The following is a 9,444-nucleotide window of genomic DNA, read 5'->3' as shown; positions in this document are numbered from 1 at the left end:
GTCACTGACCATTTAAAAGAGCAGAAATTAAGGCACAGGGGAAGGGAAATATTTTCGTAAGATTTGAAGGGCTGCTTTTGCTCCTACCTAAATTATCTTTTTCAGTGAATGTAAAAGTATACCAATGTATGAAAGATTAAACACTAATAGAATTTTTTGAGCATTTATTATTATGATTCTATTTCTTACAATATATATGTGGATTATTAACAATTTCCTTTTGTTATTCCATTTCTTTCATTTTTGACTTGTTGGAGGCAGACAATTCAGCTACATATAATGTCAGCTAAAATAAATATATTAGCACAACCCAACCACAATCAAATGAGCCAAATAACTGATCAGAAAAGTGAAGGTAAAGCTAATAATTTAAGACAGAGGTGATCAAATTGTTGGATTCATGGGCCATGTGCAGTGGCAGCATCATAATCTGTGAGGTTAAGCTGAGGCATGATTATTGCTAATTGAAAACTTTAGCTGAGGCTCTCATCTGCAACACTCTCAAGGACGATGCACTTTTTGCCCACATACTGAACTGCACTTCAAGTCAATGATTCTTTACATCTGGTGTAGCTTTCCTCTCATTTTCCACGCTCCCTTCTAGTGAGAACATGCTTCTGTCTTCTATAAGTGCATGCCAAAAATCAGCCACACAGAAACAGAGGTTATTGCCAGTGGCTTGACTCTTCCTTTGCACCATAACTCCTGTGCAAACAGATCTTGGTCTCCCTCTGGTAATTAGCTAGACAGATGTATTGGACCCGAGGCACTGTAGCCCTGCACCCTGCAGGTCATTCAGTGTAAAAGGGGTGCACAACATTGACACCCTCTTTGCACAGATGTAAATCACTACATATGTAAATGACTACACAGAGGACCAGGCCCGTAACCTCTGTGGCAGCAAATAGTGAATACAGTGCTAGGTGTCTCTCTATAGTAAAAGAAGGACATCTGTTTTTTTATTTATTTAAAAAAAAACAAAACAAAAAAACCCCAAGAAATTCTGTCTGCTAAATGCATTAGGAGAGGCTTGTGAGTTTGTAAATACCAGAGAGCCATTCAAGTGCAAAACTGATGTTTTTTAGAAAAAATATTCTTAATTTTGTCCCCATTCAAACATTGACTTGAACAACACTTTTTTTTTTGGTCTTTTGTCAGGATTTCTGCCCCCTATTAGATCAACAGCTTCTTGTTTGAAAAAACACATCTGGCTTCTAAAATCAGCCTGTCCATCAATGAAACATGGTTTTGGAAGGGAGACCAGAAGGTGGGACTGCAGATTAGGCTATAGGCATATTTCCAAGTAGAATTTCCTTCATGGCAATTTTGAATGTTTGGAATATTCGATAAATATTGAAATTCAGTTTCATACGTGGGCTGTGCAATTTAAAGCTAGTCTAGAGCACATCATTGGTCCATCAGATCTAGCCTTCTGCCACCAGTTGTGACCAGAGCCTGGCTGCAAATGTCAAAAGCCAAAATACACAACAAAAACATTGTGCACTTGGGCAACTGTGCAATGCTAACCTTATAAGAAAACATCCTTCCTGACAGCAAGCATGACGTGTGCTTAATAATATTTATTATACTCTATTATCTTAAATGCAAATGCTAGTAAGGGCCACATAATTTGTCTATATCTTTTTAGAATCCAGTCATAAAATTCACTGTTTCACTCAATGTCTCTTGGGGCTGGGAATTCCATACATTGCATGAAATAAAAATGTCTTTGTATTTGTTCTTCATTCAGCTGCTATTAGCTAAGCAACATCTTCTTGTAACCTGGGACGGGGAAAAAGGGGGGTGTGACATTTTTTCACCAGGCCCTATACCATAACTACAATACTAATCATTCTGATGGTCCAGTACTGGTCTGTGAGTATAAGAATTAAAAAAAAATGAATGAATGAACAACAAAATACACAGTGAAAATGAACACCTTTAAGCACATATTTAAATCTTACTGGAGGACATTCTATTTGGGAATATGCCCATAATCTAATCTGCAACCATTTTAAATCTACAGGATTTAAACATGTGCTTAAGTGCTTTGCTGAATAAGGTTGAATTGACACCTCTGTGCGGGACTTGGTGCTGATCCTATTCCATAAAATGGATCACAGCATGGCTCCTTATAGTTTTGAGAGCAGCAAACAGGTCTCAAAGATACAGCATAGACCAGTTTAAAAGACTAATAATTACCGGTAGGTAATAACCACTTTTTTCTTCTTCTCATTTTACCTGATGTCTATGAGTCTGATCTTACACTATTGAAGTCAATGGGAGTTTTGCTATTGACTTCAATGGTGTAGGAACAAACCCTCTATCTTGTGCCCAAATAGCCTACTACTGTTATCATTGCTTGATTCCAGTTGTTCTCCATAGTTTAGCAACATCACTGGATTTTTCATTTCAGAAATTGGACTCTTACCCCTCAGTTCACTTATGGCAACTGTTGGCTTCTCTAATTAACAATAATGGGAGTAATGCACTCATGCATCAAGCAGAGAAAAGAGCCCTTCTTTTTGCCCTGTGATCTCTGTTTTTTCAGCTTGCAGCCACCCCCTCTAATTTACACGCTTGATAACTATCTCATCCTTATCCTCTCCTCCATCCAGCATTCATATTTCAGCTAATAGCTTCCCCATCTCTTTTCTATCCAACATGCTTTGATCTATTTTTTCACAGCTTGAACAAGGTGTCATGTCAAACTGTGGCCTCCAATTTTGTTTTTCATTTTCATGCTCATTTTGTCATTCTCTATCCATTAACTGAAGTCAGTGGGACTTAAGCATATGCTTTGGGCTTTGCCAAAAAGGGATGGACTTAAGCTCATGCTTAACATTAAGCAAAGCTTCAGTGTTTGGCCAAGTTGCGACCTGAGTGAGTGGTTCTTCACTTTCCTGCCTCCACACTGTAGGGCCAGTCTTGCACCTTTGAAGTCAATGGGAGCTTCAAAGGGTGCAGGAACATGCCCTAGATCAGGCTGTAAGTACTCCTTCAACCTCCTACGATCCTCCTCCTGGTCTTTTCTGTTCCACTCCAGGAACCTCCTGAATCTTTCATCGTCCACTTTCTTTCTTGTTCAGCTCCTTGATAGGCCTCTCATTACCGTGTCTCCACCAATGCAAAGCAGCAGGATTGCCGCGTAACATTCTGGAGCTCCTTCAGTTCTCCCACTCTTCAATGAACCTACCCTCTGCATGTGTCACCCATAACCATCATCAGTATGGCACTCTGTCCCTCTCTAGTGGTGTCTGGGTCATGTCTAGAGGTTAGTGTACCTGCTACACGGAGCTGGGTCTTTTACTTCAGGCAGTTGAGGCTTAAGCTTTTAAACGAAATGACAAGCAACAGAAATAATTTCATTTCCCTGTTTGCTTACATGTAGAAAGAAAAATAACCTTCCACTCTGCTGATGTCAAACTGAGTATGGGATGGGTATGTAAGTTAAAAAGAAAACACTCACCAACAGAGATCATTTCATTGGTAAGATAAAGAGAACAGCTAAAAGTTACAAGTGATTAAAATGGGACTGTACAGCGTCAAAGAACCAGCAAATACTTAACAGAACAACTATACAAATATTGGTGACAAAGAATGTCATCACCACCAGAGTCCCCTGCATCTCCATTGGCAAAAGGTAACAAATAATGGGCCAGATCCTCAGCTAGTGTAAATGGCACAGCTCTCTTGAAATCAGTGGAGCTACATCAATTTACACCAGTTGAGAATCTGGCCCAATGGCTATTATAATACTAGCTTGGCAATTACAGGCAGCTGTTGAAATGCCCTGACCAAGTGATTCTCACTCTGGCTTGAGAAATTCTTCACCCATTTTTGCCTCTGTGGTCCCTCATTTGTGGATCACCCGCTTTTCTTTCCCAAACACTAGAATATGGCACTTAGAAATCATGGTGATAATGTATTCAATAGCAAAATCACTGTGCTTGTTTTGGATCCTTTCAGATGTATATTGTTCTACTATTCTGCGCTTGATGGGATGGAAGCTGAAGCAACACCTGTCAAGGCTGGTGTAATTAGTATATGGTTCAATAAGCCAATGGATGTCTGAAAATCACAGGGTGGATGGATACCCGAATGCTGTCCATGGTGTGTGAAGACTGCCATTCTGACTGCGCTGGAAAAAGACACAATCCCTGAAATTTCTGCCAGCTTATGTAAATGTCTAGGAATTGGCATCAACAATTCCTAGACATTTACATAAGTCAAATAACTCAAAAATTCTCCCCTTAAAAAAAAAAATCTAGTTCATGAAATGTAAACTATCTGCATTAACACAATGTGAAATTTGCCTAGTTAAAATCACAAAAAGTCAAGAAATGCAAAAGTTAAGATCCCCTCAGCAGCATTGGCTTGGCTGTAGAACACTTATGTAGTATAGTCTGTATTTTTGTTTTTCTGGTTTGATGTGTAGCTTAATATTCTGTATTACTTTTTATGTAGTCAAATGTCTATTGGAAAGCATATGTGAGGCTCAGTGCAGCTGAGTTAATGCTACCACCGGAAGCTTAATTTTTGTATACCCTATTTTTTTAAATTTTTAACTGTGCAAACTTACTATAGCATTAATACAGCGGTTTGGATTTAATAAAGGTTTGAGCTGAAACAGAACCATGTGAGTTCTGGCAATTCTCTCAAGGCCGTGGCTGTACTGATTTACAGGCAAGGGGAAAAGGGAAGAACAAGGAAGCTCCGGCTCATGGCTTTCTAGTTGTGGGAGCAGAGTTAAATTCTGATTTGAAGAGTAAAATCAGAGCCAGGGCCAACGGATGAAGGAACTTTTACTCAGAAGAAGATCCTCCTTCTCTGAAACTTTCAGCAGCAAGAAGTTATGGTTTAACCAGAAACTGGCAAAGTGTGGCTAGAGGGGAGATGCAGGGCTCAGAGTTCAAGGTAATGGAGAGTTGTACTGTTAATAATTCTCAGTGTAGAGGAGATCTCCAGAGATGAAGATGAAGAGATGGAGATCTCCACTGAGTTCTGCCATTTTGAGGAAACAGAGGAATGAAAATGGTCAAGGAAAGAGCCCAGCAGAGCTCTGTAACAGAAAGAATGAGAACCACAGGGGAAGGTATAAAGCCAAATGGAAATTCCAGCAGATTCCATGAAAATCCTTCTTCTGGTCTATTTTCATTTCTAAGAGCCCTTGGATACTGAACTCCAGGAACTGGTAGATCAACAGACTCTTGCTCTGTTCCAAACCCACTGGAACCGGTAGGAGCCAGTTGAAAACTTTAAAATGGAACTTGAGCGAAGAATGTTTTTTTAAAAGTTCAAGATTTAGGGTGAGATGTTGGCCATGGTTAAAGCTGCTTTTTGCCACTCTGGTGGTGCAAAGATGCCTTAAGTTTGGTTTAACAACTACCACCAGGATTCACTTGGCATCTGGGAATCCTTAGGTGGTAGAGCCTTGGCCTAGCCTGCTCTATGACACTCTAACCCCAGTCCCAGTGTAGGGGACAAATTGGGGACAAGGCCAGAATGCAGCTGCATTCCAGCTATCCCTGGATGGGAGCTGTTGCAGCCAGGCAAAGTTTAAAGCAGATCCAAGGCCGCTCTAATCTGGGCTGGGTATCAAACCAGTGCCAGAATGAGTTGCAGGAATAAGAAGCGACAGGTGGTAAAAAACTACTTTTGCCCACTCCCTTCAGCTGTACTGAGTGCTGCTCCAGCAGAACTCAGGAGCTAAGCCTTAGAATTTGAACTGGAAGAAAAGAGAGCTGGAAACACCACCTTAATGCTTTAAGTACCCAAGAAGCATAAATGAGTCTCCGCATGGGAATAACTACACTCCTAGGGATAATTGTTTGCAAGATCAAAGTGATTGATAGTATCAGAAGCTGCACTGAGCCCATGTAGGAACAGAATGGAGAGTGTCGGTGATCACAGGAAAAGAGAAGCAGAGAGGGGTAATCTGAGAATTGTGATATGTTCAAAACTACAAATGATACAATGCTGGTGAAATGCCTAAATTGGAGGAGCAACAGCTGGTGAAATCTGAGAGGTGCAAATTTTGAAAACAAAGTTTGGCTGCTTTATTCCCTATACATCAAGGTCTGTGGCAATGTAGCTTTACATCAGCACATACAAGCATATGGAAAATAAGCCCCTTACGACATTAGCGAGAAGCTATCCTCAGATGTCTCTGTAATGTAACCAAAGGTATTTAAAAATGTGCTATGTCATGAAAATGTAGCGTATGGCAACTCCTGATCAGAGTTCAGCAGAAGAGTACGAGAGAGCTCTCTCTGGAAAAAAACATCTTGCTCAATGCCCTGGCATCTGAACATTGCAAGTACAGTACAAACCTACAGAACAAGAAATCAAACGCTGGCACAATATTATTTTTAATTTGAGCTTTCAAGTAGGTATCAGAGATTACCTCTTCTCTTTTCATGTACATGTTGTTCGGAAATACAGAATAATATGGAAATCATCAGGGAAAAAAGAATTAAAGCACCTAAATCAGCTGACTTATGGCTGAATTACCAAAAAAGACTTTTGAAAGTCTGAGATTGAAGTAATAAATAATAATAAATAAAAAAATCTGTCAACTCTAGCTATGGGGTTACTTACTATACTGTTTTTGATGAGAATTAGGACGGAGTTCCTGGAGACTATCCTGTTTCAATTAACCTCACACCCGGACCACTACTCCAGCCCTACAATGATTATTGCTTTCTTTCAAGGGAAAGTAAGAAATGCCAGTTGAAGAGATGAAAAATTCGGTGAACATTTTAATATTCTGATGTTGGAGGCTTCAAATACAGAGCAATGGAAACCCATGCTGAAGCCACAGGTCTGAGCTGGGGAGCAGAGCATGAGGTGAGAGGGGATAGACAATGAAGTGGTCAGCACTGCATGAAGGAACTGATGGAACATCTGGAATATTATCATTCATCAAATTAATTTGTTCTCTTTCCTGATTTCTTCCATTCCTTTCTGATATCTTTTAACTTTTTTCTCTAATGCCTTTTTATTTCTAAATCTCTATTTGTTTGTTCCAAAGAAGTAACAAAAACTTTCCTTTTTAAATTTGAGGCAAAAATGGTGGCTTTCTACTGGAAAAAAATAGTCATATTTTATCTCCTGTGAGCACAGATAGAAGCAATCAAAACTCGTTGAATTCTTGTACTCTTACAAGTCCCCTACTATTCTCAAAGCAGTCATTTAACCTCCAGTAGAAGATTCTGTTCCCTAGATTTGGTCCTCTTCTAATTCCTCTAAAGAAAATGAAGTTATTTGAAACTACCTTGCTTTGTGAAATAAGCAGCTGAAAAGCTCCATGCTATTTTGTTCTCTCTTTGAAGTAGGACATAAGGAAGTGCATGTGGTAAGTATACAAACACCGCTGGGTGATAAGAAACACAATTAAACCCATGAGTGATAATGAACAGATGCTTCCCTCACATAAATGCTTTTTCATATCAAATGAAATCTGGCTGTAAGATTTTATCAATGCTAAGAGTTTACCGTTACGTTTTGAGAAAAATGCAATCTACCTTGACAGTGCCCCATCTGGTTATCCCCTCCTCTGGGCTTTTACCTTTGTGGGCATGTTCTTGTTTCTGTTAAACTGATTTTTCCGATCTGGGCAAAATGAAAAACAAAATGGCAGGTGACTTCTTGTGGGTCTTACAATAAGCAAATCAAGTGCACATGTACTATTGGATAGAAAGCATTCCTCACTGCTTCTTACTGGCCTTATTAGGTCTCTTTAACAACAAGTGGCCGACCAATAAAGACAGACACTTTCACATTGGCTGCAGCCTTTATTAATAATAAATTGAACTAAACTCAGTGCAACCCAAAGCAATAAGTTCTTGCCAAGTACAATCTGGACCAGCATGTATTGATAAACTGGACAGCTCTGTGCACCCATCCACTAAGGCTGGCACCATAGGCAAATCGGAGCCAGAGACTACCTATGTCCTGACCGTGGTATCCTGGGACTTCATGCAGTCACCCCCAAGCTGTTATTACTATTATTATTTGTATTGCAACAGCATCTGATCAAAACTCAGGACTCGCAGGAGTGGGTGGGTGAGATTCTGTGGCCTGCGTTGTGCAGGAGGTCAAACTAGGTGATCATAATGGTCCCTTCTGACCTTAGTATCTATGAATCTGTGACTCAGTTTTACTAGGAACTGTACACATCTACAGCAAACAATCTGATTCAAAGAGCTTACAATCGGTTGTAAATGGGGGGAGTGGCAGTTTCGTGCCGTGGCAAAGCTGAACTTAGGTTCTTACTCCATCTCTGCCCCCGATCTGCTGTGTGATCTTGGGCAAACCACTTCACTGCTCTGTGCATCTGTTTCTACTCCCACCTTTGTCTATCTGGTCTGGTTTAGACTGTGAGCACCTCATGGCAGGGAATGCCTTTTGTTATGTATTTGCAGAGTGCTGAACTTGGTTGTGGTTTCTTGGCACCATTTTGACACTAATAACAATTATAATAATAAATGGTGAAGCCTTACCATATGGATGCTATTGTGGTCATGTCCTGCGCTGTGAGAGCAGGTCACTTTACACCGCTGCTTCTCCGGCTCATGCTTTATTGGAAAAGACACTCTTCAGCTTTGGTTGAAGTCTGTGTGAGGAAGAGAAGATAGAAAGCACATGCACTAACCCCACATGTCCTGGGTACACATGCCCAAAATAAGCACCCCACCAGGACAGAATCATTCCAGGTAGTCTGCCTCTTCTCCCAACTGATCCTCTTCTTGGATGGCTCCAGCTACGCCTGTGTGATTCCTGGAACTGCTTGCCCTAGTCCTCCAAACAGGGTAAACTCTTATGCTTTTATTTAAGTTGGTAGTGACAGGATTATCACTTAGTGGTGAACCTCCGAATATCCCAGTCATTACCAGCTCTGGTTGCTGTGATGCGAGCCAGATCAGTGGCACGGTGGAATCCCCCACCTGCCTATGACAGTATATTTACTGCTTGTGGAATAACTGTATTTCAGTGTTTTATCTAACAGACTCGTAAGTGCATTGGGATCAAGATATCACTATCACAGTAAGTTGCAGTATGAAACAAAACATAAATTAGAAATTACTTATGAGCTGCATAATTTACGCCGATCAGCGGTTTCAAACATAGCCTTTTCATATTATAGAATGAAGCATAACTAATACGATGATAATTCACATGGCTGATTATAGTGCTACTGATAATAATACTCAGCAGTGGAAAACTGTCAAATGCATAGCCTCAGTTCATAGCCATTATATTCTTTCATAAACTGTTTTATTTTATTCCTCCTAGGTTTTTCTTTAACTACTACAATATGCTTGGCACCAGTTACAAAAAGATCCTATTTTATCTACAAATGTTATGAATTACTGCAGCAAAATCTGTCAAAATTGTATCTTATCTGTTCTACTTGGAAACTAAAACTTCTCCACCCCCACC

General features: G+C 40.1%; 1 non-coding gene across 1 annotated transcript; it reads left to right on the top strand.

Annotated features, from left to right (window-relative positions):
* The first annotated feature begins 403 nt into the window (after positions 1–403).
* Positions 404–538, top strand: LOC144261706 (U4 spliceosomal RNA). The gene has a single exon (XR_013345400.1). It is a non-coding gene; the product is annotated as a U4 spliceosomal RNA (small nuclear RNA).
* Positions 539–9,444: the final 8,906 nt, after the last annotated feature.

The sequence above is a fragment of the Eretmochelys imbricata genome, chromosome 2 (assembly GCF_965152235.1).
Source record: "Eretmochelys imbricata isolate rEreImb1 chromosome 2, rEreImb1.hap1, whole genome shotgun sequence".
NCBI classification, from domain to species: Eukaryota; Metazoa; Chordata; order Testudines; family Cheloniidae; genus Eretmochelys; species Eretmochelys imbricata.
The sequence above is the reverse complement of the archived record's forward strand: the minus strand, read 5'-3'. Positions and strand labels throughout refer to the sequence as shown.